Consider the following 16046-nt stretch of genomic DNA (forward strand, 5'->3'; position numbering starts at 1 on the left):
CCCTTAGCGGGAATTGAACCCGGGTCTCTCTGGACCGCAGGCCGACGCTCTAACCGCTGAGCAAAACCAGCCAGGACTTAATATTTTCTTAAAGGTATCTTCTGCATTCATCTTTTGTCCTAAATGACATGTTAGTCCAGATGTAACACATCTGCTAACTTCCAGTGTCAATCCCCTCCATTTTCTGTTAAATACTACTACCAGACTATTCTGCAACTCCAATTTCATCCAATCTCCTTGTCCAAAATCCTCAGTGATTTTTCCAGCACTCTAGATGGCAAGTTTTTTTAATCCTCACCCGAGGACATTTTTCCATTTTTTGTTCAAATAGAGTGGAAGGGAGGGAGGGGGGGGAGAGAGGGAGAGAGAGAGAGAGAGAGAGAAACATCGATGTGAAAGGGACACATGGAGTGGCTGTAGATGGCAAATTCTTAATCCTGGCTGCATGTCCAACCCAACCACCCAACCTGGGCAACTTAAAAAAGAAAAGTCAAAGCACTATCATGACATTCTAATTTAACTTCACTAGGGCTAGGTCCCAGGAGTTGGTCTATTTTCTTTTTTTTTTTATCCTCACCTGAGGACATTTTTCTATTTTTTGTTCAGGTAGAGTGGGAGGGGGAAAGAGGAAGAGAGAGAGAAACATCTATGTGAAAGGGACACATCGAGTGGCTGCTACCCGCACGACCAACCAGGGCCGGGGACAAACTGCAACCGAGGTACGTGCCCTTAGCGGGAACCGAACCCGGGTCTCTCGGGACCGCAGGCCGACGCTCTAACCGCTGAGCCAAACCGGCCAGGGCGGTCTCTTTTCTTTATTCCCCTTCCCCAAGGTGTTTCTGACTTGCAACCAGGGTTTAAGAAGCACCATTCAAGGTGTTTATTCTACTTTCCCATCTTTACTTTCTACTGCTCTCCAGTTCTTCTAGATAGGTGTACTCTCCTCCCTAATCCTTAAACACACCTCTTGGGAGATTCTTGAATTCTCCACTTCTTTGTTCATATGGGCCTTCCCACAAAGAATATAACTTTGCCATCTTCAAGGTGACAAGAACAAAAAAACAAACCTTTCTTGACCATACCAGCATAGACTTATTACCTTAATTCCCACTCTGTGAGAAAGTAACTCCCACTGTCTGTATCCTTTTTGGTACGAAATTATTTCTGTCCTTTGCTTACTTCACGTTTATACATCTTGTTCCTCCAATTTTATTTCAAATTTCTGAGAGGAGGCAAAACCAAGTTTATTTCTCTACTACAGCCCCTTTTATTTATTTATTTTATCCTCACCCGAGGACATTTTTCCATTTTTTGTACAGATAGAGTGGGAGGGAGGGAGGGAGAGAGAGAGAAACATCGATGTGAAAGGGACACATCGAGTGGCTGCCACCCGCACAACCAACCAGGGCCAGGGACAAACTGCAACCGAGGTACATGCCCTTAGCGGGAACTGAACCCAGGTCTCTCCGGACTGCAGGTGGACGCTCTAACTGCTGAGCCAAACCGGCCAGGGCTACAGCCCCTTTTAGTGACTAACCCAATACTTCTAAACTTAACCACAGCAGAAAATAATATAGCTAAAAAGGCAGTTGATCCATAGAGGCAAAGGATACTACATTCAAGTAGAGACAGTTCTTAAATGTTTGTTTCGACTAACTATATAAAGTCTTAATTACCCAGTCAAGAAATAATCTCTTAAAAATACAGACTTGGTACACTGGTTTCACCTTAATAACTTAGCTCTGTTTATGAACCCCAAGACCTCAGAAATACTATCCTCAGAAATACTATCTAATGATATCGAGAATTTCATCAAACTACTCACAAGGTTGTGTGATTACAGGGCAAAGAATAAAAAAAAACAATTTATCTTGAAAAACTTGAATTAACCTAATCTGGGGTGTTGTTTTATGTTAAAAACTACCAGGTTTGCATTTAGTAGCACTAAATAAGACAACTTCCAGAATTTAAAATCTGAAGCACTGCAGAGCCAGTCTTGGGCATTAATAAAGCCTATTAGGATCCATTAAAGCTCAAACAAACCCACCAACTACCATGAATAATTGAGAGGTGCTAAATTTCATTTCATTAGTATCTTCACACCTATGACATTTCCATGGTTAACTAAATGCTTTTCAATCAAATAAACAGTTAATAAAACATTTACAAGGTATCTGTTGGGCATTTTAATAAAACTGGCTATCCACTCATGCCAAGATTATGAACATCTATGGATGGTAGGTATCAACAACTTTTGCCTCTGAACAAAAGTACATCAGCTCCACCTCTCCAAAAGCCAGATGCTTAAGTAACATGAATTAGAGAATCAATCAAAAAACTAAGGAATAATTTAAATGTGGATCCGTTTTCCTGACTGCTAAGTAATCAACTCCTTTTTCCTTTGCTCTGTATAGAAACAGTATCACCATTAGTTAATTGCCAACTATTATGTCATATTGTTTTAGGAGTTAAAGCTAATTCCTTTACTTGAATAAGCCAAACAGTTAATCCCTATTTAACCTGTCTTAAACTTATCTTCACCTGTTTTATTTACTAACTCCCCCAGTTTGCGGCTTTATCTCAAAAGCCTAGTAGAAGCCAAACACATAGTAAGCACCAAATTAATAAATGTTGAACTAAAAAACTTTATGTAATATCAATTATCCATCTAAATGTATCACACAACCCAGTTTACCACTTGGACAAATTATTCTAAAAGTCTGTACAGAACTCACTTGGGGAGAGTGTAGGCTACACCAGTCTACAAGTCTCCCCACCACCCTGGCCAGTGTGGCTCAGTTGGTTGGAGCATTGTCCTGTACACTGAAGGGTCTCGGGTTCAATTTCCAGTAGGGCACATACCCAGGTTGTGGGTTTGACCCCCAGTAGGGATGTATACAGGATGCAACTGTTCAATGTTTCTCTTGCTCTCCCCCTCTCCCTTCCTCTATCTCTAAAATCAGTTTAAAAAATAAAACAAAAACATATCCTCAGGTGAGAATTAAGGAAAAAAAGTCTCCCTACCACCTGAACTACTTTTTTCAGAGTACCTTCTTCCTTTGAGAAGAGCAAAGACCACATAGGCAGCAGGGAAATAAAACGATTCTGTATTATTGATTTATATGAATAATATCCTTGTCTTTAACCTCACCGTTCATATTTCTTGATGCACTGAGACAAGTTAAAGTATATCACATTTTGCTATAATCTGTATAACTGACGTGCTTAACAGGTTTTCACTTTTACTTTAGTAGCTAAGGAAAATAATTAACCAACTTCAAACAATTTACATCATCACCATGTTGAATGGAAATAAAAGTTAAATCTTTCCAACTATTCTTTTGTGCATGCTTAGTAATAATTATGCTGGGTTGTTAGTTACCTTACCAGCTACTAAATTATATATCCATCTATCACTTAACTGCTTCTACATGCACTAATACTTGAAATGGGACTAGTGTCAGTGTGGGAAGAAGCTGAAGAAATGCTTCAGACAAAAAACCAGGTAATAGTGTACATAAACAATGTCCAACAGAAATACAGTGCAAGTAATATATGTAATTTAAAATCTCCTAGCAATCATATTAAAAGTAGAGACAGGCTCTGGCCAGTTTGGCTCAATGGTTGGAGTGTCGGCCTGCAGACCAGAGTCCCGGGTTTGGTTCCCGCTAGGGGCACGTACCAAAAAAATAAATAAATAAAAGTAGAGACAGGCAAAACTCTCCAGGTGAATTTATGTATTCTTATGTAAGCAAGTATATCCAAAATGCTATTTTCCATGTGTAATCATTCTAAAAAAAGTTTTTTAATTAGTTGAAATGTAGTATATTTTACAATTACAGCATTCTCATTCAGAATTGTGCATAATTCAAGTACACAGTAGCCAGACATGTCTAGTGGCCACCATATTGGTCAGAGTAGGTATAGGCTGATGAGGGGAAACGGCATTCGCATGCCCAATAAAGCAACAGAAAATATAAGGCCCTTGGGCAAAGACTTTCACTGAAAAAAGGAGGCAGGCAGTATCCAGCAAACTTGACCATAGCAGAAGTTTGTCGACTTACTACATTTGAGAAGTAGTGCACGCAACTAGCTGATTATGCACTGGCTGTAGCTGCAAACCAGTGGATAACCCACACGTTCAACATGAAGAAACTGATCAGTTTATTTTCAACTACAAACTACTGTTTTACCTCAGAATAAGAGAATATACTCTATATAAAAATGCTCCACCTGGCCTATGTGGCTCAGTGGATGAGTGTCAACCTATGCACCAAGAGGTCGCCGGTTCGATTCCCAGACAGGGCACGTGTCCAGGCTGTGATTAGGCATGTGGAGGGCATGCAAGAGGTGGCTAATCGATGTTCTCTCTCACTGATGTTTCTATCTCTCTCTCCCTCTCCCTTCCTCTCTAAAATAAAAATAAATAATTAAAAATTAAAAAAAAAAAAAAATGCTCCAAAAGTAAAATTATCATTTAATACTTCTGAACAGAATACTGCCTACACCACCACATTCCGCTTAATAACCACAATGAAAAAATGTAACATAACGGAATTCCTCAGGCTTGGTAGTATAAACTAAAAAGAGTTTTGTATTGTTTTGTTTTATAACTAGGTACGGTACTCACACGTGCAAGCAGAAAACAAATTTTTTTTTTTTTTGCATTTATCTTCAGATAAGAGTGGGAAGGAGAGGAGGAGCAAGAGAGAAACATCGATGTGAGAGAAAGACATCAAGAGGTTGCCACCCACACAACCCCAACCAGGGTCAGGGACAAACTACAACCTAGAACGTGCCCCTAGAGGAACCCAGGACTCTCTGGTCTGTGGGCTGAGGTACTAACCACTGAGTCAAACCGGCCAGGGCGACATTTTAATATCAAAACAAAAGAATTTAGCCCTGGCTGGTTTGGCTCAGCAGTTAGAACACCAGCCTGTGGACCAAAGAGTTGTGGGTTTGATTCTGGTCAAGAGCACGTACCTGGGTTGCAGTTTGGTCCCTGGCCCTGGTTGGGGTCATGTGGGAGGCAACCAATTGATGTCTCTCTCACATTGATGGATGTTTGTTTCTGTCTTTCTTTGTTTCTCTCTCTCCCCCCCACTACCCCCACCTCCCACTTTACCTGAAGATAAATGGAAAAATATCCTCCGGTGAAGATTAAAAAAAAAATTTTTTTTAACAAAGGAATTTAAAATCTTGACTTGGCAGAAAGGATTTAAAAACAAGAAATGATGGGACTCATCAAAACAAATCAGTCCTACCACAGCAGTTTCACCACTGAAGACGTTCTAGTCATTAAGTCTTTAAAAATAGTTGTAATTCTTCTAGCTGTAAATCTCTATTTTGTTTTAAAAATAATTTTCCTCTTTATTGATTTTAGAAAGAGAGGAAGGGAGAGAGGGGGAGAGACAGAAACATCGATGAGCGAGAACATCAACTGGCCACCTCCTGCACACCCCCCCCCCCGGGGATCAGGCCTACAACCTGGGCATGTGCCCTGACCGGGAATCGAACCGGTGACCTCTTGGTGCATGGGTCGACGCTCAACCACTGAGCCACACCAGCCGGGCTGTAATTCTCTATTAAGAAAAAGATCCTATAAGTTTAGCCCTGGCTGGTTTGGCTCAGCGGTTAGAGCATAGGCCCACAGACCAGAGAGTCCCAGGTTCGGTTCCCTCTAAGAGCACGTACCTCAGTTGCAGTTTGGCCCCAGCCCTGGTTGGGGTTGTGTGGGTGGTAGCCAGTGGATGTGTCTCTCTCACGTTGATGTTTCTCTCTCTCTCTTCCCCCTCTCTCCTTCCTACTCTATCTGAAGATAAATGCAATAATGTCCTCGGGTGAAGATTTAAAAAAAAAAAAAAAATTCCTGTAAGTTTTACAGCTCTCCATAAGACAATATGGGGCAAAGGTCTCAAAGTAATTATTCTGTTTTTTAAAAAGACAAAGCTACGAAGGCAAATAAATTCTTCATGTTTCTTTAACAAGATCTCAAGATCTTAATTTCTTTGGTAATACAGTTCTAAAATTCTACTCCTTAAAAATCTATCCAAACAGCATTTCTATGTTTCAACTACCTTGTCAAAAGTATCCTTCTCACAATTCAAAAAAAGGTAATGCCACTGAATTAGTTGTACACATGTAAAAAAAAAAGTTAAAATGGTTACTGTATGTACATTTTATCATAATAAAAGAAATTATTGCTTCCAAATGTTGGATGGCCCTGCAGTGAGAGAAAAATAGGAGTAGGATAGATAGGATTACATGCCAGTTTTCACACTCATTTTTGATTTGTTAGGAATTTACCAGAATTTTCAACCACACTCTAAAGGTCATACTTGTTAAGTCAGAACTTATTTACAAAAAAAAGAAACCTATCTTCTGTGCTTCAAATACTTTACTTTTCAACTCAGCTGCTATAAATACTCATCTCCATGGTAAACATCCAGAGCAGCTGCAAAAGCACTCAAACCACTACCATCTCTTTTATTTCAGGCCTAGGGCTAAAAGGAAACAAAAAGAAACAAGGTTGAGTATTTATTTTGGTTTTATGACTCAGGCATAAGCCTATTCATCAAGTATATAAACCCCCTCCTTACCTACACCAAGAATACCCATTACTGGTTAGTATCAGAAGGACACCAATATATATTGCCCTTCAATGTAGTAGTACTGAGAATGCTGCCTTCTAGAAACCCAAAATGAAAATTACTCAGCGTTTGATTTAGAATAACTTGTATTAGGTGAGCTACAATTTGGTACCTACATTTTATAGACCAGTAACTCTGGAAGAGAGCTGCCAGTTCATACCGTCTTGATAAAAAGCTGTCTCTCCAAGGAAACAGATTTAACTACCAGTGTCTTTGAGCGTCCCCCGCGCCCTCTCCACCCTGCCTCCCAGCAGTTTAAAGAGGACTATTCTTTCACTCATTTTAGGTGCAAAACAAGGAAACTGCCTAACACAATAACGTTCAGATTTTTGTGTTTGCAAATTGGGAGGCTGTTTTAGGGAGCGTTCCCTGCCTCACTTCTGAGACAAAGAGAGGAACCATCTGGATGTTTCTAAATGAAAACCTTAAAGCAAAAGAATCGTGTCACTAAGATTTCGTACTGATAAAACATATGATGGTAAAAACCTAGAAAGCGTCTCCGGCCAGAGCTCTAAAAAACTAACTCTATATAGAATGACGAAGCCAAGCCGTCCATTGCACAATGTGGGGCCGGCTCTTGCACCATAAGAGCTAGAGAAAATGGTAAGGAGGAGGATGGATTCCTCTGAGCTCTAAAAGAGCACGCCCTAACTTCAGGATAGAGGGATGAGAGCCACATGCCCAAGATTAAGAACTGGTTCCCTTTCCCAATCAGCCAAAGGGGAGGCGAAAAAGGGAAGGTAGGGTGTAGAGACAGAAGATAGCTATGAGTGGAAGTAAGGATGACAATTAGGCCGCGCGCTACAGTGCCAGATGTGGCCGGGGAAGGTATCTCTAAGCACTTAGATGGAATGGGGCCTCAGCCCATACACAAAGGAGGCGCCAGTGCCGCACTGCGCTCTGGTACTCGTAGTCAGATGCCCAGGCAGATGACAGCCGGGAATCTATAGGGTCCACAGTCAGGGTAGGCCATTCTCCTCTGCCTCCAGCTCTTCCAGCCTCACACAAAGGACCGCGCCACCATCCCCTTGCCCCGCCCGTCGGGATTTGTAGTTCCCGTTACCCCCGCCAAGCCGCAGAGGAAGAAGCGGCCTGACTACAACTCCCGGCAGCCTCCACGGCCTAGCCCCGCACCCCTGCCTCCATCTTGGCTGCGGTCGGAGCCTCCATTTTCGCTCCCTCCCCCCCTTTAGTCACCACCACTGCCACCACACGCGGACGCCTGGTCTCGACTCTTCGCTTCGGCTCTGCAGCCTGACGTGAGACCTAGACAGTTGAACGGGGGCCGGGTGAAAAAGCCCTAGGCTGAGACTCAGGGTGAGATTTTCCCTACCCAGAGCTCTAGGAGTGCCCACCTTGATTCAGAAGTCCCTCCCGTTAGTGTTGGTCTTCTCATCCGCCCTTAGCCTGGCTTCTTGCTACCCACAATGGGACCCTAGGGTCGTACTCACCCCAACAGCTCAGCGCCCCCTCTCCAGCGCCGCCATAAGCAGCACGGCCCGGTACGTAGGAATAAATCTCGCTTCTCTCGCGAGAGTTGCGGGCTCCGAGCGCGTGCTCAGGAAGGGGAGGGGAGTGTATTCCTAATACGCTTGCGCAGGAGGGCCGAGTGACGCCCACTTGTGTGCTGAGCTTAACCACAACGAATATGGTGGTTAAGTTCCACTACGTTCCCTCCCCCACAAGCTGCAGGAAGCGATCTAGGTTTTCTGACTCCGCTGGGACTCAGGGGGCAGGGTGGCAGGTGACTTTTCCGGGCTTTGATCTTTACTAACCTGAATATGCTTTAAACAGTTAGGCCTGGGTAAACCTTGAAAACTAGCAATTTGAGGGCATATCGGGGAATGTCCTATAAAGGATTTCTCTTTTCTGGAGACAGGCCAGTAAGCTAGGACAAATAGAACAGGGAAACTGAGACAAATAGTTAAACAGCAGCTTGTAGCCATCTAGTAAATCCTATCTTACCTAAACCAGGGACACTTAAGAGGAGTAAATGGCTTGCACCCTCCCTACCCAGAGAGTAAATAGCTTGAAGTACCCCTACTCAGGGAGACAGCAGAAAGCCAATTAGTGCCATTTGCCAACCACCCCCAAGGACAGTTGAAGTTAAGAGACTAAATTTCATTTTGATACATCAACATAAAGCTGATGAATATTCAATTAAAACCCTCCCCTAAATACCCAGCCTTTAAAACCCCTCAAAACAAAGATCCCTGCAAGGCTCTCCTTCCCAGGAGCAAGCCAAAGCCTGCCTGCACCTGTGCCTCCTCACCCCGTCACCCTTTTCCCCCACGGGCATGCATCTCCTGAACTCTAAGGGACTCCACAAGGTTTGCAACCAGAGCAGCTAGAGGCAGCAGCAGTTGGTCCCAGACAAACCGCCAAACCTGTCCCCAAGGTCTGTTTTTCTCTGACTTCTTAGTGAGCCAAAGCAGACCAGCCTGAGCTCATTTCCCCAGCCCATTCTTATTTTACTCTCCTCAGATTTAATAAACGTCCTATAAAATTCACCTGGACTGGTGTGAAGTTTTTCCTGCATGAAGTCAAGAACCCCCACACTACCTGCTGGCCCTAGGTAGACCCGTTCAGGGTCAGGTCCCCTATCTGGTAACATTTTCCAGCAGTCTTCCAGAAGCCCCAAACTCCAATTTCTCCTCACAGTATAAGCCTACTTTCTCTTTTCTGTTACATTAGACTGGAATTTTCGTTAGTACAGGGTCGAGTTTTTAGCAAGGTAATTTGGAAGTCTTAAGTGAGACCTTTGTCTTCCAGAAACTATGTTGCTTGCAACAGATACCAAGAGCGGGCAAGGCAGCATAATCATTAAAAAACAGAAACAAAACAATTTTAGCTGACCTTTCTAATTACCAGATGTTCAACTACCAGATGTTCTTAGTGTATCAGGTAATCAAAGAGGCTGAATCAGTAACCAGAAGGTTGAAATCAGAGCAAATCATCTTGAGTTCTAAGAGGAGGCAGTATCCTACTTCTGATGGTCAAAGATTTTTCTCTCCACCTCAGTTACTGTTCCAGTCCGATAACCACATCCAAGCTGCCTTTGTTCTCTTTGATGCCTTCCCACGCTTTCCTGGGCATAGATATTTGCTTTACCTTCAATGTTTTCATAGCTCACTCTATTGTGATTATTGGTCTATACTAGCTAATGATACTTAAGGACAGGGCCTTTGACCTTCATCTTTGCACCCCTTCTTCCTGACAGTGCCTGGCATAGACAACTCTAAAAACTTTGACAAATGAATAGCACTGAACAACAGTGTAAGAAGTTGTAAGAAATTAGAGTGTTCTCTTGGGGAAATACAGAATATAAACATATCAAACCAGCTGTTTTGCTTTCTTTGACCAATTCTTAAATTGAGATCTCTTTCCTAGCAATAGATCTAGTCTGGATATTCTAATCTAATGTTACAGAGAAACTGCCCTGGACTCTTGCTCTAGAAACAAGGTCATGTGGAGCTGGGCTAAAAGTAGAATTAGATCTAAGAGCACACAGTCTCAAATATCACAGCAATGGTAAATGTAAAAAGTAATAGTCTCACCCTTGGCCACTTTGGCTCAATGGTTAGAGTGTCAGCCCATGGACTGAAGGGTCTCAGGTTCAATTCCCAGTCACGGGCACATACCTGGGTTGCAGGTTCGATCCCTGGCCCTGGTCAGGGTTGTGTGGAAGGCAACCATCTGATGTGTCTCTCTCACATCAATGTTTCTCTCTCTCTCTCTCCAGAAATCAATGAAAGATCCTTGGGTGAGGATAACGACAACAAAAATAGTAGTCTCACTAAATTCTATAAATACAATTCCTATTAATAAGAAAGAATCAAGTCTGGATTTCTACCATTACACAGCTCCTAAAGGCCTTTTTAAATCATAGGACAATTTCATCATCCTCATTCTGAATGTCTCAATTTCCTTAATTTGTATCAATTTACATTTAACAAAATATATATAATAAATATATATAAACCCAGAAGCATACATGTTAGTTTCCAATCCACTAAAGAAAGTAAAAGATGGAGTGATTTGACATAAATCACTAGTTTAAATGATTTACCCATAATTAGTGATAGGTTTCATTTTATTTTATCATTATTATTTTTTTTTTTTAAGGAACTTGAGAAGTTTTAATTAAATCCACAGAAGTAAAAACCGTATTGTGAGGGGCTGGGGAATGGGGCTACCAAGGAGTTGGAGCCAGGCCACCAGAGGAGAAGGGCAAGGGAGGTAATAGGACAGACCCAGGCTGAGCTGGCTCAGTGGGCCCAGCTTCGGGGGCCATCACCAGAGCCCTGGACAGCTCCTGGGCACTCAGGTGGGCGTCAGGCAGCAGGCAGGCTCATTGTCGGGAACTCCACCAGCATAGCACAGAACTTGGTGTCACCAAAGTCCTCATTCATGTGAGTCTTGAAGTGTGCTGCAGGTCAATGATGGACTGCATGTGCGCCTTGCCCTCCGTCAGCTTGTTGAACTACTTGAACATACAGCCCACATCCTGAGCAAACTCTTGGGGAGGACTTGTAAAGGAGTAACAACTTCTCCTGGAGGTGGGAGTGAATCAGGGTCAGGTCCAAGGTACTGCCGGGCTGATCCTTGGAAAAGCTGGAGTTGAAGGCCAGCTGGTGAAGGGACCAGCAGGACTTGTGGCAGAACAGGAGCAGCAGGACATGTTTACACCTCTGCTGGTTGGCTGGTAAGAGCTTGGCCACCATACTACTGCTGTCACCACCATCCAGGCTCAGGCTGCCATCCTCCTTCTTTAGGTCAGGTAGCACGTGGCAGAGTGAGCAGCTCCACTCCCCCTCCCCACCACCACACCACAGATGGCAGTCCAGGTGGAAGAACTCACACTGGTTGCACATGACCAGGTAGTCGCCTGGCTTCTGGCAGACACAGCAGATGGTGGCAGTCATCCAGGGCACCTGGGCTGCCATCTGGAGCTGAGGTGCCCCCTTGAGCAACCACCTCCAGGCTGGAGCTGATGCTGCCACTGGGTGAGACCAGGCAGGGGCCCTCAGCACCAGAGCCCTAGGTTTTGCTTTTATAATTTTATTTTTAAAAAATATTTTTTCTTGCCCTGGCCAGTTTGGCTCAGTGGTTAGAGTGTTGGCCTGTGGTTCCGAGAGACCTGGGTCCAGTCCCCACTAAGGGCATGTACCTTGGTTGCAGTTTGTCACCTGCCCTGGTTGGGTCATGTGGGTGGCAGCCACTAGATGTGTCCCTTTCACGTGGATGTTTCTCTCTCTCTCCCTTCTGCTCTATCTGAACAAAAAAATGGAATGTCCTCGGTTGAGGATTAAAAAAAAATATATTTTTTTTTCTTTATTGATTTGAGAGAGAGAGGGAGAGAGAGAAACATCGATGAGAGAGAGCATCGATTGGCCACCTCCTGCATGCCCCCCACTGGGGATCAGGCCCACAACCTGGGCATGTGTCCTGACCAGAAATCAAACTGGCGACCTCTTGGTGCATGGGTTGATATGCTCAACCACTGAGCCACACCGGCCTAACTTATCTTTTTTTAAAAGCTGAAATTAATTAAAGCAGAAACTTGTGAAGTCACTGGAAAACCATCTGCAACACAATAGGGTAGTCATGGATTTAGAGAAGATATTTAGTCTATTAAAGAATAACCATCAGAACAAAAAAAATATGTATATTCTTTTTGGTTATTTATCATGATAATATTTCTTCTGTGAGAAACTGAAATCAACAATGAAATTGTTTTTTCATCTTTAATGTCAATGAATACTTTTCTCTGGCATCTATTTAAGAATCTAAAGTAAGCTTCCTTTACATATTTATAAGATTTTCTTGAGCAGTGACAGATGATATTTTTGTCATTTCTCTGTGAAATGAGAAAAATTAGGTAACTGTAAAGATTTTTAAAAAGTAAGCCTACATTTATTCAAAATCTTAAGACTAGTTTTTCTGACATAATATCCTTTCTATTTAGGGGAATTTATTTTATAAAATTATGGTATTAGTGGGTGGTAAAGGGGTCCACATTCAAGATTTCAGGACAGGAAACAATTTAAAGCAAAAACTTTCAAAGAAGATAAGAACTTATCTCTTGTCATTTGAAATTTATTTTGCCTTTTGTCTGGTCTCAATGAATCCAAGAATTCTCGATACCTTCGGCGTTTAGTACAATGAAGAATCATCTGGTGCAGTGAAGTCTGGCTTATAGAGAGTTGTTCACAGTTTTAACTTTAGAGGATTTTACAGGAGATTCCAAAATGGCGGCAGAGTGCAACGAAGCTACACAGACCATCTCCCAGGACCAAACTGGAATTGCAATTAAAAAAAAAAAAACATTGAGAAAAACTAACACAAAAGCAGCTGGAGAGGACCCATATAACCACGCTCAGATAGAAGTCACTATATCGAGCCTGGTAGGAGCTGTGGAGGCGTGAGAGGGTGGGCTAGAACCCACGGACAGCAGCTGTTATAGCTGTGAGCAGCTCCCTTGGGGTTAAAATCTAAAGCCAGCTCCAAGCACAGAGGGCCAGGACAGGGCACTAAATTAGCTACAGCCACTCACCTTGGGCTCTGGCACAGGGAAGGCAGACGGGACTAGAACTGAGTGGAGACTCGGGAGCTTGGAGAGCTGGGAGGGCAATGGGAGTTTTTTGCTGAATCTCTCCCTCATAGGACAGTAGCCATTTACTCAAAGAGCCCCTCTCAGAGCCCCGGGGAGAAGCAACAGCCCCTTGCTCAGTAATCTAACACCACCTAGCCAGAACAGAGAAATGCAAATTGAGGCTCATTAACAGCCTGCAAGCATCTGCCCCACCCTCTGGAAATCCTCTTAACCTGAATACATTAGGGATTTTTTTCATTCAGTTGAGGGATACAATGCAAGGCTTATCAAGTAACTGAGATGACTAGCCTCCAGGCAAAAAAGCTAGAGGATAATTAAACCTTTCCTGGGCTTGCAAATCTATCCAGGAAAGTAAGACTTGACAGTGGTGTTTAATGTGGGTCTTCCCACACTCATCCAAACCCAGTAAAGGGAGCCACAACCATCAGAACAACAACACCCACAGAGAAAATTTGGCAGGATCCAAAACCCACTGAGACAGCCAAAATAGTGAAACAAAGAAGCAAATCTCAAATGAAAGAACAAGATAATTCGACAGAAGATGAAATAAATGAGGAAGGTCAACAGCATGAGTAAAGATATGGAAGTATTGAAAAACAAGCAATTGGAAATGAAGAATGACATAGCAGAAATAAGAACACATTGGAAGGAATAACCAGCAGAGTAGAGGAGGCCAAGGATCCAATCAGTGAATTGTAAGATAGAAAAAAAAAAATTGCCCAATCAAGAACCAAAAAGAAAAAACAATTAAAAAACAGGAAGACAGCCTAAAAGAACTATGGGACAATATAAAATGTAACACATCTGCATCATAGGAGTCCCAGAAGAAGAAGAACATGAGCAAGGATTAGAAAATATATTTCAAGAAATAGTGACAGAAAACTTCCCTAACTCAGTGAAGGAAAAAGGCATACAAGTACAAGAAGCACAGAGACCCCCAAGTAAGAAGAACCCAAACAGGCACACACCAAGACACATAATAATTAAAAGTCCCAATATTAAAGACAAAGAATCCTAAAGACAGCAAGAGATAAGAAACAGATTACCTATAAAGGAACCCCCATAAGGATATCATCTGACTTCTCAGCAGAAACAGTACAAGCCAGAAGGAAATGACATGAAGTAATCAAGGTAATGAAAAACAAGGATCGCCCTGGCCAGTTTGGCTCAGCGGTTAGAGCATCGGCCTGCGGTCTGGAGAGACCCGGGTTCGGTTCCCGCTAAGGGCATGTACCTCGGTTGCAGTTTGTCCCCGGCCCTGGTTGGTCATGCGGGTGGCAGCCACTCGATGTGTCCCTTTCACATCGATGTTTCTCTCTCTCTCTCCCTCTCTCTCCCTCCCACTCTATCTGTGCAAAAAATGGAAAAAAATGTCCTCAGGTGAGGATAAATTAAAAAAAAAAAAAAAAAAAAGGAAAGTATCCTTGGGAGAGTAATAAAAAAAAATCTTGAAAAACAAGGATCTATGTCCAAGACTACTCTATCCAACAAGGCTATCATTCAAAATAGAAGGTGGAATAAAGAGCTTCCCAGACAAAGAAAGACTAAAGGAATATATTAGCACCAAACAAGCACTGCAAGAAATGTTAAAAGCACTGCTGTAATTAGAAGAAATAGGAAGAAAAACAGAACCTAAAGAAACAAAACTGGCAATAAATAAGTACATATCAATCAATAAATAATAACCTTAAATGCAAATGTTATGAATGCTGCGATCAAAAGACACAGAGTAGCTGATTGGATAAGAAAGCATGACGCATCTATATGTTGTTTACAAGAGACCCTCCTCACAACAAAAGACTCAAATAGGTTGAAAGTGAAGGGATGAAAAAAAAATCTTCCAAGCAAACAGAAAGGAAAAAAGGCCTGGGGTAGCAATACTTATATCCAATAAAATAGACTTCAAAATGGAGGCCATACTAGAGACAAAGAAGGCCACTATATAATATTGAAAGGATTTATCCAAGAGGAAGATTTAACCTTGGTAAATATGCACCCAACATAGGAGCACCAAAATATATTTAAAAACTTCTGGAGTACTTCAAAGGAGAAATCCACAGCAATACAATCATAGCAGAAGACTTCAAAACTCCAATGACATCAGGAGATAGCTCCTCTAGACAAAAAATTAACAATGAAACAGAGACTCTAAATGATGCACTAGATCAAATGAATTTAATAGATATCTACAGAGAATTACACCCCAAAACTGCAGAATTCACATTCTTCTCAAGTGCACATGGATATTCTCAAAGATAGACCACATATTAGGACACAAAAACTAAGTCTTTACAAGTTCAAAAGATTGAAATCATATCAAACATCTTCTCATATCACAATGGTATAAATCTAGAAATCAATTACAATAAAAACACACAAAAAAATTTAAACACATGGAGGCTAAATAGTATGTTATTAAACAACGAATGGGTTACCAAGGAGATCAAGGAAAACATTTACAACTTCCTGGGAACGAATGAAAATGAACACACAACAACACAGTATCTATGGGACGCAGTGAAAGCAGTCCTGAGAGGGAAGTACATAGCACTATAGGCCTACCTCAGGAAACAAGAAAAATTTCTAATTGACTATCTAACCTCACAACTTAAAGAACTAGAAAGCAAACAAAAAGAAACAGAGCAAGTACAAGGAAAGAAATAGTGAAGATCAGAGCAGAAATAAATGACATAGAGACTAAAAAAATAATTCAAAAGATCAATGAAACAAAGAGCTGGTTCTTTGAAAGATAAACAAGATTGATGGACCCTTAGCTAGAC

At 42.1% G+C, this 16046-nt stretch overlaps 1 protein-coding gene across 4 annotated transcripts in view; it reads right to left on the reverse strand.

Moving 5' to 3' along the window:
* Positions 1 to 8213, reverse strand: part of CSDE1 (cold shock domain containing E1) — a 39200-nt gene extending 30987 nt beyond the window's left edge. For all 4 annotated transcript variants that reach the window (XM_036273416.1, XM_036273414.1, XM_036273413.1 and 1 more), the window contains exon 1: positions 8102 to 8213. The gene's annotated coding sequence lies outside the window, so the exon portion shown is untranslated. The remainder of the gene's footprint in view (positions 1 to 8101) is intronic.
* Between the last annotated feature and the right edge of the window lie 7833 nt (positions 8214 to 16046).

Source organism: Molossus molossus, unplaced genomic scaffold (assembly GCF_014108415.1).
Source record: "Molossus molossus isolate mMolMol1 unplaced genomic scaffold, mMolMol1.p scaffold_m16_p_20, whole genome shotgun sequence".
NCBI classification, from domain to species: domain Eukaryota; kingdom Metazoa; phylum Chordata; class Mammalia; order Chiroptera; family Molossidae; genus Molossus; species Molossus molossus.